Source organism: Perognathus longimembris, chromosome 5 (genome assembly GCF_023159225.1).
Source record: "Perognathus longimembris pacificus isolate PPM17 chromosome 5, ASM2315922v1, whole genome shotgun sequence".
Lineage (NCBI taxonomy): Eukaryota > Metazoa > Chordata > Mammalia > Rodentia > Heteromyidae > Perognathus > Perognathus longimembris.
This window is the reverse complement of record NC_063165.1, coordinates 51,679,682-51,691,369: the sequence shown is the minus strand read 5'-3', so window position 1 is coordinate 51,691,369 and position 11,688 is coordinate 51,679,682.

Below are 11,688 nucleotides of genomic sequence, written 5' to 3'. Positions count from 1 at the left end.
CTCAGTTTCACACTTATAAGACACTGAAAACAACATATACTTCAGAGAATTTTTTAAATTTCTTTTAAAAATTTTTGTTCAACTTGTTACCTCCTCCCTCATTTTCCCCCTGCCCCCCTCCCCCTTTCCCTTTCCCTTTCCTCCCCTTCAGATTTTTTTTTTTTTTTTTTTTTTTTTTTTTTTTTTTTTTTGCCAATCCTGGGCTTTGGACTCGGCCTGAGCACTGTCCCTGGCTTGTTTTTTCACAAGGCTAGCACTCTGCCACTTGAGCCACAGCGCCACTTCTGGCCGTTTTCTATATATGTGGTGCTGGGGAATCGAACCCAGGGCCTCATATATACGAGGCAAGCACTCTTGCCACAGGGCCATATCCCCAGCCCCCTTCAGAAAATTTTTAATGAAACATTGTCAATTCTGTAAATCCTGTAACCATGCCTGATCTGAGTAAGTGTTCCTTGTTCTTGGGATTGTTGATGGACTAGTTAATGGGGGTAAAGTCAATGTACTCGTAATGATTATGGAAGCACAAGTGGCTTTGGGCAGTGATTCAGATGAAACAAAATTACCTAAGAAACCCAAAAGGTGAGGTTGGCACTGGTGGTTTGCCTACAATCCTAGCTACTCTGGAGGCTGAGACATGAGGTTTGTGGTGTGAAGTCAATCCAAGCAGAAAAAAAGCTACAGCACTCTTATCTCCAATTAACCAGCAAAAAATGAAAGTGTAACTCAAGCAGTCAAGTGCCAGCCTTGAGCAAAAAGACCAAGCAAGAATGGGAATCTCTGAGTTTAAGCTCCAGTGCCTGTCCATGCGCATGGGTGCATGTGCACCCCCCTCCCCTCCTCCACAATGCTAAAAGCAACTCCAAGGGTAGGAGCAGGGGATGGGAGACCTTGCCAACCTGCAAGTCTATCCAGACTATGACAGGTGCTGTGCTCAAGCTTCACTACCTTCCAGCTGGACAAAATTGAGCAAGGTGTGTAGCTTCTCTGTGCCTTCCTCACCTGTGGGTTAGGGCCTTCCACCCCAGAACTCGGTATGTTAGCTAGTGTCATTGTTGCTGGCAATTTCATCTTCCAGGGAGCAGGGGAAGTAATAAGGGGAACTGCCATTCTCAGTCTAAATTTGGCCAAAAGGAGGAATTGGATGGCAGAGTGGAAGTACAGAAAGCTTGGGAGAAAGCAGCTATTGTCTTCAAGCCGGTGACTATGAGCAGTGACAGAGCAATTAGATGTTTGTTGAATTTTAATTCATTCCAAATATTACAATTCAAGATAATAGGAAGAAGCTCAAAAGTCTTTAGTACCTTTTCACACCTGTCATCCCAGCTACTCATAAAGCGGGGTTAGGAAGATCATGGTCCAAGATGGACCTAAACAAAAGTGAAGACTGCTAGGCATTGGTGGCCCATGCCTGCAATCCTAGCTATTCAGGAGGCTGAGATCTGAGGATCACAGTTCAAAGCCAGCCCAGGCAAAAAAAATCCATGAGACTCCTATTTCCAATTGATCACTCAAAAACCAGAAGTGGAGGGCTGGGAATGTGGCTTAGTGGTAGAGTGCTTGCCTAGCATGTATGAAGCCCTGGGTTTGATTCCTCAGTACCACATAAACAGAAAAAACCAGAAGTGGCGCTGTGGCTCAAGAGGAGTGCTAGCCTTGAGCAAAAAATAAGCCAGGGACAGTGCTCAGGCCCTGAATTCAAGCCCCAGAATTGGCAAAACACACACACACACATACATACACACACACACACACACACACACACACACACACACACGTGGAGCTATGGCTCCAAGTGGTAGAGTGCTAGCCTTGAGCAAAAGAGCTCAGGGACAGCACCCAGGCCCTGAGTTCAAGCCCCACAATAGAGAAAAAAAGGGGAAAAAAGTGAAGACCCTATCTATAAACAAACTAAAGTGAGGGGCTGGAGATATGGCCTAGTGGTAGAGTGCTTGCCTCATATACATGAAGCCCTGGGTTTGATTCCTCAGCACCACATAAATAGAAAATGCCAGAAGTGGTGCTGTGGCTTAAGTGGTAAAGTGCTAGCTGTGAGAAAAAAAAAACTAAAGTGAGAAGGATAGGGGTGTGACTTCAGTAGTAGAGTGCCCGCCTAGCAAGCACTCAGCCTTGAGTTCAAAGCCCAGTACAACAAAAAAATTTAAAGGAGGGGAAAGTAAGGATGGAATCCATGGTCTTGTATGCTAAGCAAGTGCTGTACCACTTAGCTACATCCCAAATTCTACTCCCTTCTTGGGAGAACTCTCCCTTCCTGAGAGATCTCAAGGCAGTGACAAAAAAGAAAGGGCCAAAGGAAGCCCCTGGTTGCCACTGTGGATCTTCTGTTTCTCTGACTGGAAAGGAAGGTCAAGGTACATCCCAACTATGAGGACAGGAGTGAGAACATGCCTTGAAGAAAGTGAAAGGCACATGGCAATGGAGACCCGAGTGGGGTGTCGTAAAGTCATGTTCAAAGCAGAACAGGGATCCTCTGCTTGTGGTCACTGTTGTCACATCAGAGAAAACAGAACTCAAAATGTGTCCTCAGCTTCTGTTTTTCTCTGTCAAAGGGAAGAAAAGCCCAGCAGAAAGAAGGGAAAATGACAAGAGATCTCTCCAGGGTCTTAGCCGGCGTCCTGGGATCTGAATGGGACATACTCTAATCCAGGGATCTAGCTGCATGGGACTCACAGGCCGTAAGGAAATTCAGCTCCACTAGCCTTTGTGTTTGTGGGGCCTCAGAACCAGAACAAATTAATGAGATGCTGATGTGTACCTCAAAGAGACAGGGGTCACCCAGTGTCAGTGTCTAGGGCTGGAGAACATTCAGGTCCCTGCTATTTTGACCCCAGGGAGTGGGACTTTTTTGATGCAGTGTGTGTGTGTGTGTGTGTGTGTGTGTGTGTGTGTGTGTGTGTGTGTGTGTGTGTGTTGATACTGGGGCTTGAACTCAGGATCTGGGCACTGTCCCTGAGTACATTATGATACAATGTGACATTACAGAAAGAGCTGGCACAGGCAAACTGAGCAGTTGAAGGTGTTGGTAGAGGGACTGGCATGTGAGGTGGTCACCAGAGCCAGGACTTTCCACACAGAGCTGCTGACCCCCCAGCTAGGGAGACAGTGATGATCACAACCAGAAGGTGACATCCATATGACATATTGGGGGTGGGGGAGGTGCATAGAGACACACTCCTCTCTGAGTCCTGAATACTGCTCCAGGAAGGCAGGACCCAGGTGGTTTGAAACCCAAGAGCAGGAGCAGGAGATAGGAACCTTCCCCTCATCTCTTACCAGGGCTTCCCCTTAGGAAATGCCTATGAGAAACCAAATGCCACACACACTTGATACAGTCAGTACAGCGCCACCATCCCGAGGAGGGAAGTGGAGAGGAGATTTGGAAGATGGCAAGGGAGGATGCAGTGGAGGATGGGCAATGGGGGAGGAAGGAAGCTTTCTCTCTCCTCTGATTTTCTAATGCATCAGGGTAACAGTATGTTTGTAGTTAAATTAGTTCCCTTTGCTTTGCAATTTATCATACTATGAATCAAATTTAAATGATTTTCAGAATGTGTTGCCAGCTGTTTGCTTGGACTGAAATTTAACCCCGGTCATTTTTCTTTTCTCTAACATAATTTCATACCATTTCCCGGGAAAGGGGGCTGAGGTAGTAGCTCAGTGTTATTTACTTAGTATGTGCACATCCCTGGGTTGGAAATTAAAAAAAACCACAAAACACCCAGAAAAATGATTCCCATTAGTTCCATTTTGTATTAGGTAAAAGAATTCAAGGGGCTAGGAATATGGCCTAGTGCTCACCTCGCTTACATGAAGCCCTGGGCTCGATTCCTCAGCACCATGTATATAGAAAGTGGTGCTGTGGCTCAAGTGGTAGAGTGCTAGCCTTGAGCAAAAAGAAGCCAGGGACAGTGCTCAGGCCCTGAGCCCAAGGGCCAGGACTGGAAAAAGAAATTAAGACCAGGTATGGTGGCATACACCTATTCTCCCAACTACTCAGGAAGCAGAGATGGGTAAGACTGAACTTTGAGGCCAGTCCAGGCAAAAAGTTAGTGAGACCTCTGTTGGTTTTGTTTTTTTTTTTGCCAGTTCTGGGGCTTGAACTCAGGGCCTGAGTACTGTCCCTGGCTTCTTTTTGCTCAAGGCTAGCACTCTACCACTTGAGCCACAGTGCCACTTCAGCTTTTTCTATATATGTGGTGTTGAGGACTCAAACCCAGGGCTTCATGTATACGAGGTGAGCACTTTACCACTAAGCCATATTCCCAGCCCTGAGACCTCTGTTTCAACAAATAAGCCAGGCATTATGGCATCTGTCTCTATAAGACCAGCAACTGGAAGGAATAAGCAGGAGGACTGTGGTCTGAGGTTGGCCCCAAGCAGAAACACTAGGACTTTTCTGGAAAACTAAAGCAACAGCAGGGCTCAAGTCATGGCTCAAGTAATAGGGAGCGCTCCTAGCAAGTGTGTCCTGGGGCTTGACCTTAAGGCCTGGGCTCTGTCCTGGAGCCTCTCTGTGCTCAAGGCTAGCGCTCTACCACTTGAGCCACAGCACCACTTCTGGCTTTTTCTGTTTATGTGGTACTGAGGAATTGAGCCCAGGACTTATGCATGCTAGGCAAACGCTCTATCACCAAGCCACATTCCCAGTGCCCCACCCCCAAACAACAACTTTTAAAGGCTGGGAATATGGCCTAGTGGTAAAAGTGCTCGCCTCGTATACATGAAGCCCTGGGTTCGATTCCTCAGCACCACATATATAGAAAAAAGCCCGAAGTGGCGCTGTGGCTCAAGTGGTGAGTGCTAGCCTTGAGCAAAAAGAAGCCAGGGACAGTGCTCAGGCCCTGAGTCCATGCCCCAGGACTGGCAACAAAAACAAAAACAAACAAACAACTTTTAAAAAGAAAAATGGAAAGAAATTCCAAAACAGTGAAGAGGGAACTTATTAGGCCAGGCACTGGTGGCTCATGCCTGTAATTCTATCTACTCAAGAGCTTGAGATCTGATCATCCAAACCAGAAAAGTCCAGGAGATGCTTACATGCAATTAACCAGAAAAAATGCCAGAAATGGGGTTTTGGATCAAATGGTAGAGTGCCAACCTTGAGCAAAAAAGCCCAACCGCAGTACCAGCACACACACGCACACACACACACACACACACACACACACACACACACCCTGGTGAAATGCCTGGTGGCAGGCCCAGCTGGGTGCAGTACTTATACTTAATCAGTGCTTTGAAAAAGAAATGTCTCTGCCTCTGGGTCTGCTCCCTCCTTCACTCCATAGCAACAGAATCCTCTGGGGGCCCGTGGAGGAAGGCTCAGGCCAAGGCCCTATCAGTGTAGCAACCCCTGGAAAGAGGCCTCCTGGGTGTGCCCTGGGGGCCTGCCTCTTCCCAACATCAGCCATGTGGGGATACGGGGGTGAAATGGGTTGAATTTTCTGGTTCAGGTCATTGCCTACTCCTGAAGCTCTGCCCAAAGTACATCATCTAAATGTGGAGAAGGAATCACACCCCAAAGAAAAGCAGGGTGCTCTTATCAGGTGGGAGGAGGCTGGCAGATAGAAACAATGACTACCCTCTGCAACTTCATTTATTTTTTTGGTCAGTCCTGAAGCCTGAACTCTGTGCCTGGTTGCTGTCCCTGAACTCTTCAGCTCAAGGCTAGTGCTCTACTACTTGAGCCACAGTGCCATTTCCAGTTTTCTGGTGGTTAATTGGAGTCTCACAGACTTTCCTGCCTCCTGAGTAGCTAATACTACAGACATGAGCCACTGGCACTTAGGCCTAGCCCTCTTTTGCTTTAGTTATTTTTCAGGTAGTTTCTCACATCTCCTTGACTTTAGGGCTTACCTTAGATGGTGATTATCCTACCTACATCTCCCAGGTAGCTGGATTACAGATCAGAATTACCACTAGCAACTTGTTTGTTCAAATAAGATCTTGCTAACTCTGCTTAGGCTACTTTTGAGCCCTAATCCTCTAGATCCCAATTTCTTGCTTTCATTCTTTTTTTTTTTTGCCAGGCCTGGGGCTTGGATTCAGGACCCGAGCACTGTCCCTGGATTCTTTTTGCTCCAGGCTAGCACTCTACCACTTGAGCCACAGTGTTACTTCCAGCTTTTCCTATATTTGTGGTGCTGAGGAATCAAACCCAAGGCTTCATGTATACGAGACGAGCACTTTACCACTAGGCCATATTCCCAGCCCTAGATCCCAATTTCTAAGTAGCTGGGATTATAAACATGAGCCACTGTACTCAGTAAAAAAAAAAAATCATTTTGAACATGTAAATAGGTTACCTACAACAAACACATGTAACTTTCCATAACAGGGTTTCAGTAAAATAAAATTCCCTCTAACAGCCTGTCTCTTCCTGTAATTGGTTTTGTTTCCTGAGGAGCTCATTCAAGTAACCAGGAAACCTGTAGAGCTGAATGATGATGAGCCCTGACTGGGTAGGGAGAAGATCTATTCTGCAGACTCAGACCTGCTGCCATCAATGGGTCTCATTTTCCACGGGCAAACTGAAGCTGTACAAGACCTCAAAGGTCTCTCCTAGATAGACTTATATTGTGAAACATGTCTCTTTAAAGAGGTAGTATGATTGGCACTGTTAGTTCATGCCTGTAATCCTACCTTCTCAGGAAGCTAAGACCTGAGGATTGTGGTTCAAAGCCAGCCCACACAGGAAAGTCCATGAGACTCTTATCTCCAAATAACTACCACAAAGCTTAAAATAGAGCTGTGGCTTGAGTGGTAGAGTACTAGCCCTGAGCAAAAGAAGCTTGGGACAGTGCCTAAGCATGCACACACATGAAAACACTGGCTGGGCACATTAGCTCATTTCTACAACCCCAGATACTCAAGAAGGAGAGATGGGAGAATCATGGTTCCAGACCAACCTGGGCAAAAGTGAGACACTGAAAAACAACGTAAAGCAATTAGGGCTAGAGGCATGGTTCAGTATAGAATACCTCCCTAGCAAGCATGAAGCCCTGAATTTAAATCCTGGTACTACTAAAATTAAAAAAAAAATTAAGCAAGAAAGGAGTGAGCCAGGCCTGGTGGTGCATGTCTGCAATCGAACTCTTGGTAGGCTGAGCAAAGGGCATCATAAGATCCAGGCAAGGAAGATCCACCAGCTTGGGCTACATAATAGAACAAATAAATATCACACCATCTCCCTTCTCTACCCCCCAAAAATAAATAAAAGTAGGACCAGGCTCCCTTGTCCCTTGAGGCTCTGGGAACCAGGAGGGAGGATAGTACTTGATGTAGAAACATGAAGGTTAAACCATCGCCTGTACTAGCATGTTGCTCTGGGCAAGGGAAGGCAACAGCCATTGTTTTCCACATTTCCTTCCTGCTCAGCCTTCCTGACTGACTCGACTCCCTTTGGATTTATGGGTTTCTAAGAAACCACTGCTTTCAAGAGAAGCAGTTACAAGAGGTTAGGCCATGGAAAGAGAGAGAGGCCCAGGGAGATGGTGGGGTGCACTGGAGGAGGAAGATTTCAGATGGCGAAAAGGTCAAACAGCTGATTTGTGGGAAACAGAGAGTCACATGTCTCTCCCAGGCTGGATGTCTTGGGGAGTGACTTAGTGGTGGAGGGTGGACTGTGGCTTCCACAGTCCTCCACAGCCTCAGCTACCAGGACCCGGGAAAAGGCAGGTAGGCCTGAGGCCGCCCTGTTGGCTAGGAGGAGGCAGATGGTCTGGGCCTTGAGCTAATTCTCTGGCCTCCTCTTTTGCTTTTATAATCCTGCTCCTCCAAGCTGCTTCCCATCTCTCACAACTTGGAGAAAGCACTTTCCTTCAATATCAGATTTCATTTTAATTTCCCAGCCCAGAAGCCACAGCTCAGGGACAGAGTGTCTGAGAGCAGAAACAGGAGTTCAATGCTGCCCCTCCTGACGCTCCTCTCACTGTCCTAGTCTATCCTGAAAGCTGCAAGACTGAAGAGGAGAGAAGCTGCACGCTGGTATTGGACAGTTGTTTGGAACTTTGTAAACGTAGTAGTTAAAGCTGACAAAGAATAGTGACCAGCCTATTATCTCCTAGCAGGAAGGAATAATGCAGAAGAGGAGAACAAATTGGACCCTGGGGCCCGCTGTGCTCAAGGCCTGGGCAGGATATAAAAAGAGACTCTGCTCCACCCCAAAGCAACAATGGCAGCCAGAAGACTACACATTATGTATACAAAACTATCAAAAATTTTGAGGACACACCTGGGCATTGTAGTAGACTGCAGAGAGATGTACTGAGAAGATCCTAGGGATCACATTTCTTGGGGATCCCTGCAGAGCTTTTCTTTACTCTATACTTGGGCCCTCAACCTTGCATGTCCTGCCCTCAGGCCTCCTCACTGTAACATCCAGTCATGGGCAAAGGTGCTTGCACATGGCAGGTACGTGCCCCTGTTCTGTCTATTCAGCGGAACATCCAGCAGGTGCGTGAGGAAGAGAGATGTGTGAGAGGCTCCAGGCCTTTGCTCTCCAGCTGGAGATCACTATGACACCCCTTGTCCTGCATGAGGACATGGGGAGCCTGACAGATTGCCCTGGCCTCCCACAGCCACTGGAAAGGAACTATGCGGACTGACCCACAATCATAACTATGAGAAACACGGAAAAATGTTGGAAATGGAAGAAGGGAAGGTAAGAGGAACTACAACTTTCATGACCAAAGTAGAGGATGCTGAATTTGGAAAAAGGTCAGGGAGCTCCGTAAAAGTACAGGAGGCACCCTCCTCCCCTTTTGGCAGGAAATACGTGGTTCAACTCACCACAGGGTGCAAGGAGGAAGGAGGAACTACCTAGCTTCTTTCACATTATGGGTTTCCTTCTGCAAGCTCCTCCCCAAGGGGTACCCTCCAGCACCCTACCTTGAGCACCAAAAGTGTGCTGCTGCTGCCCCCTGCTGAAACGATGATGCTGGACCCCAGGGAAAGCCTGAAAGGGTAGACTGGGTGCAGGAAATAAAAGTATTTAAATAGAGCTATGCACAAACTTGTGTGGGAAATGTCTCCAACATCTGGCTTGTGTGTACAGGCCTGTCCAAAAGGGGTCAAGAAGAGCAAAGGGGATAGTAATCACCTGAGGTCAAACGTGTGTGTTGTGTGTGAGAGGGCGGAAACCATTGCTTAAAAACTCAGGACTTCAAAGCTTACTCAATTTTATTGCTCACAGCTGGTGTTTACCACATGAATCATGCCTCCAGACCTGATTGGAGACAGACCATTAATTGGAGACAGATTCTCACATGTTATTCTGTCTGGACTGGCTTCCAACTTTGATTCTCAGATCTCAGGCTCCTGAGTAGCTTAGAGGTGTGAGACACTGGTACCCAGTGAAAGACTTTGAATAAGGCCTAAATTATCTGGCCTTTTTTTTTTTTTTTTTTTAACTTAGCAGCAGCATAGTAACTTTCCTAAAGCCAGTGTTTATTATGAGGAAAAAGTCTTCAAAGACTATATTGCTAAGAGAATAATGCTCAATAATCCTTCCCTTATACCTTATTCCAAAATCTAGAGACTGGCTCCAGCCTATATCTTAGCCTTGCTTCCCATATTTCTATGCAGGCTGGGCTCCCACCAAATAACAGGATGCAGGGCCCTGGTGCCTCATGACTCTAATTCTAGCTACTCAGAAGGCTGAGATCTGAGGACAGAGGTTCGGAGTCAGTCCAGGTAGAAAAGTCTCTTGAGACTTTATTCTCTCTCTCTCTCTCTCTCTCTCTCTCTCTCTCACACACACACACACACACACACACACACACACACACACACATTTTCTACTCATCTTCTGCAATACCAACTAGATATTATTCCAGTTTAAGTTGAATATATCCACTCTACTATGCCACAATGGACCTAAACAAAATCCCACTAACACAATTACTCCTCTGCTTTATGGTAGCCAACTTCTACATTTGTTCTCGTAGCAGCGTGAGTAGCAGCGTGAGTAACCTAAGAACAGGCTGTTTTGTTTTCAGTGTTTTTTGTTTTTTCTTATTCCTCCATCCCTAGTACCTGGCAAGAGCCTGGTACATAATGGGTGCTGGGAGGTATTTAGTGAATTCTGAATTATCTTTTGTTCTTTTTAACTTACTAAGTGGGTGACTAGTGGCTGGGTATCCAGGAAGATTACTTCATAACTTCAGACAACTTCTCAACCATAGGACAAACGAAATCCAGTGTGGCTGAGTCATTAATAGTTCCATGAGGTCCCATAACTACTTCAGTTCACTGTTCCATTAGGCTGTGTTGGGAAGGATGGATGCATGCATTCAGCTGCTTCCAGAAATTTAATGCAGCTAGTCTCTGCTACCACCGTGCTTGTTCAGCAAGCAGCCATCTGTCCATGCCCAATACTGCTCTGGAGGTTTGGCCATGAACAATATCACTCTTTGGCCTGTAAGAGGGAAAGATGGCATGGCAACTCTCATTCCAACCTTATGTCTCCTCTCCTTCAAAGGTGTAGGTGGCCAAAAAAATATAGTCTTAATATTTTACTACCCTTTAAACATTGGTTAGGAAAAGGTAAAAAGTTAGCTATGTTAAAATAAACAAAGCTATTTGGCTTATTCCCATGATAATATGCCTCTAATTAACCAACTTGGGACATTAGCATTTTAGTAAATAACCTCACAGAGCCTTTTCCCAAGGAAGACTGAAACTCAAAACCACACACCCCCCTCATTTTATTTGGAGGAAAGAAGGGATCAAAAACACAATTGTGCCTTACACATAGAATAGGCAGGACTTGACTTCCCTGACCCTTTTTTTTTTTTATTTTTTCCAGTCTGAGGGCTTGAACTCGGTCTGGGCACTGTCCCTGAGCTTCTTTTGACTAAGGCTAGCAATCTAGCACTTGAGCCACAGGACCACTTCTGGCTTTTTCTGAGCAGTTTATTGGAACTAAGAGTCTTACAGATTTTCCTGCCCAGGCTGGCTTCAAACTGCAATCCTCAGATGTCAGCCTCAGTGAGTAGCTAGGATTATAAGCATGAGCCACAAAGAACATAAATTGAGCTGTTAGTAGGGTGACCTTAGAAGACTCACTAAATGATTCTTGTGTCACTCATCATGAAATCCTACCAGCATGTCTTAAATCCCAAGGGAATACTTCTATCAAAATGTATTCTTAAAATGAGAGAACATATTGCTGTCAACAGTATTTTAATGAATACATTAAATAAAAAGCAATTGTTTTGAGGGAGGATCCAAAAAAGAAACTAGGACAACAGTCTAGTAAAGCTGTTCCTGATGTCTCTTTTCACTCAACAGAGAAATTTCACACCTACTTTTAGAAAATTAAAATGGTTTCTATAAATTTTAACATACTGATATATCAAACAACTTCTAGCAACATGAACCGATTCTCTGGTAAGGTTTTGCCTCACAGAAAACCCTTGTCTATCCAGTAGAGGAGTTAGCAACCAATACCACAATCAACTGTTAGGTGCAGGGAAAGCCAGTAAGGCCAGGGAGGTGCAGGGAAAGCCAGTAAGGCCAGGGCCCCAGGGATTACTGTTCTCTATAGTGTTCCCTTGTGAAGGTGGGAAACTAGATGCCATGGAATTTACGTAAATCTCATCAGTATCATTAGCCACTAAAGCAACCCAATTTTAATCAAAGAGTTAATAATTTCCTTTATAAGAT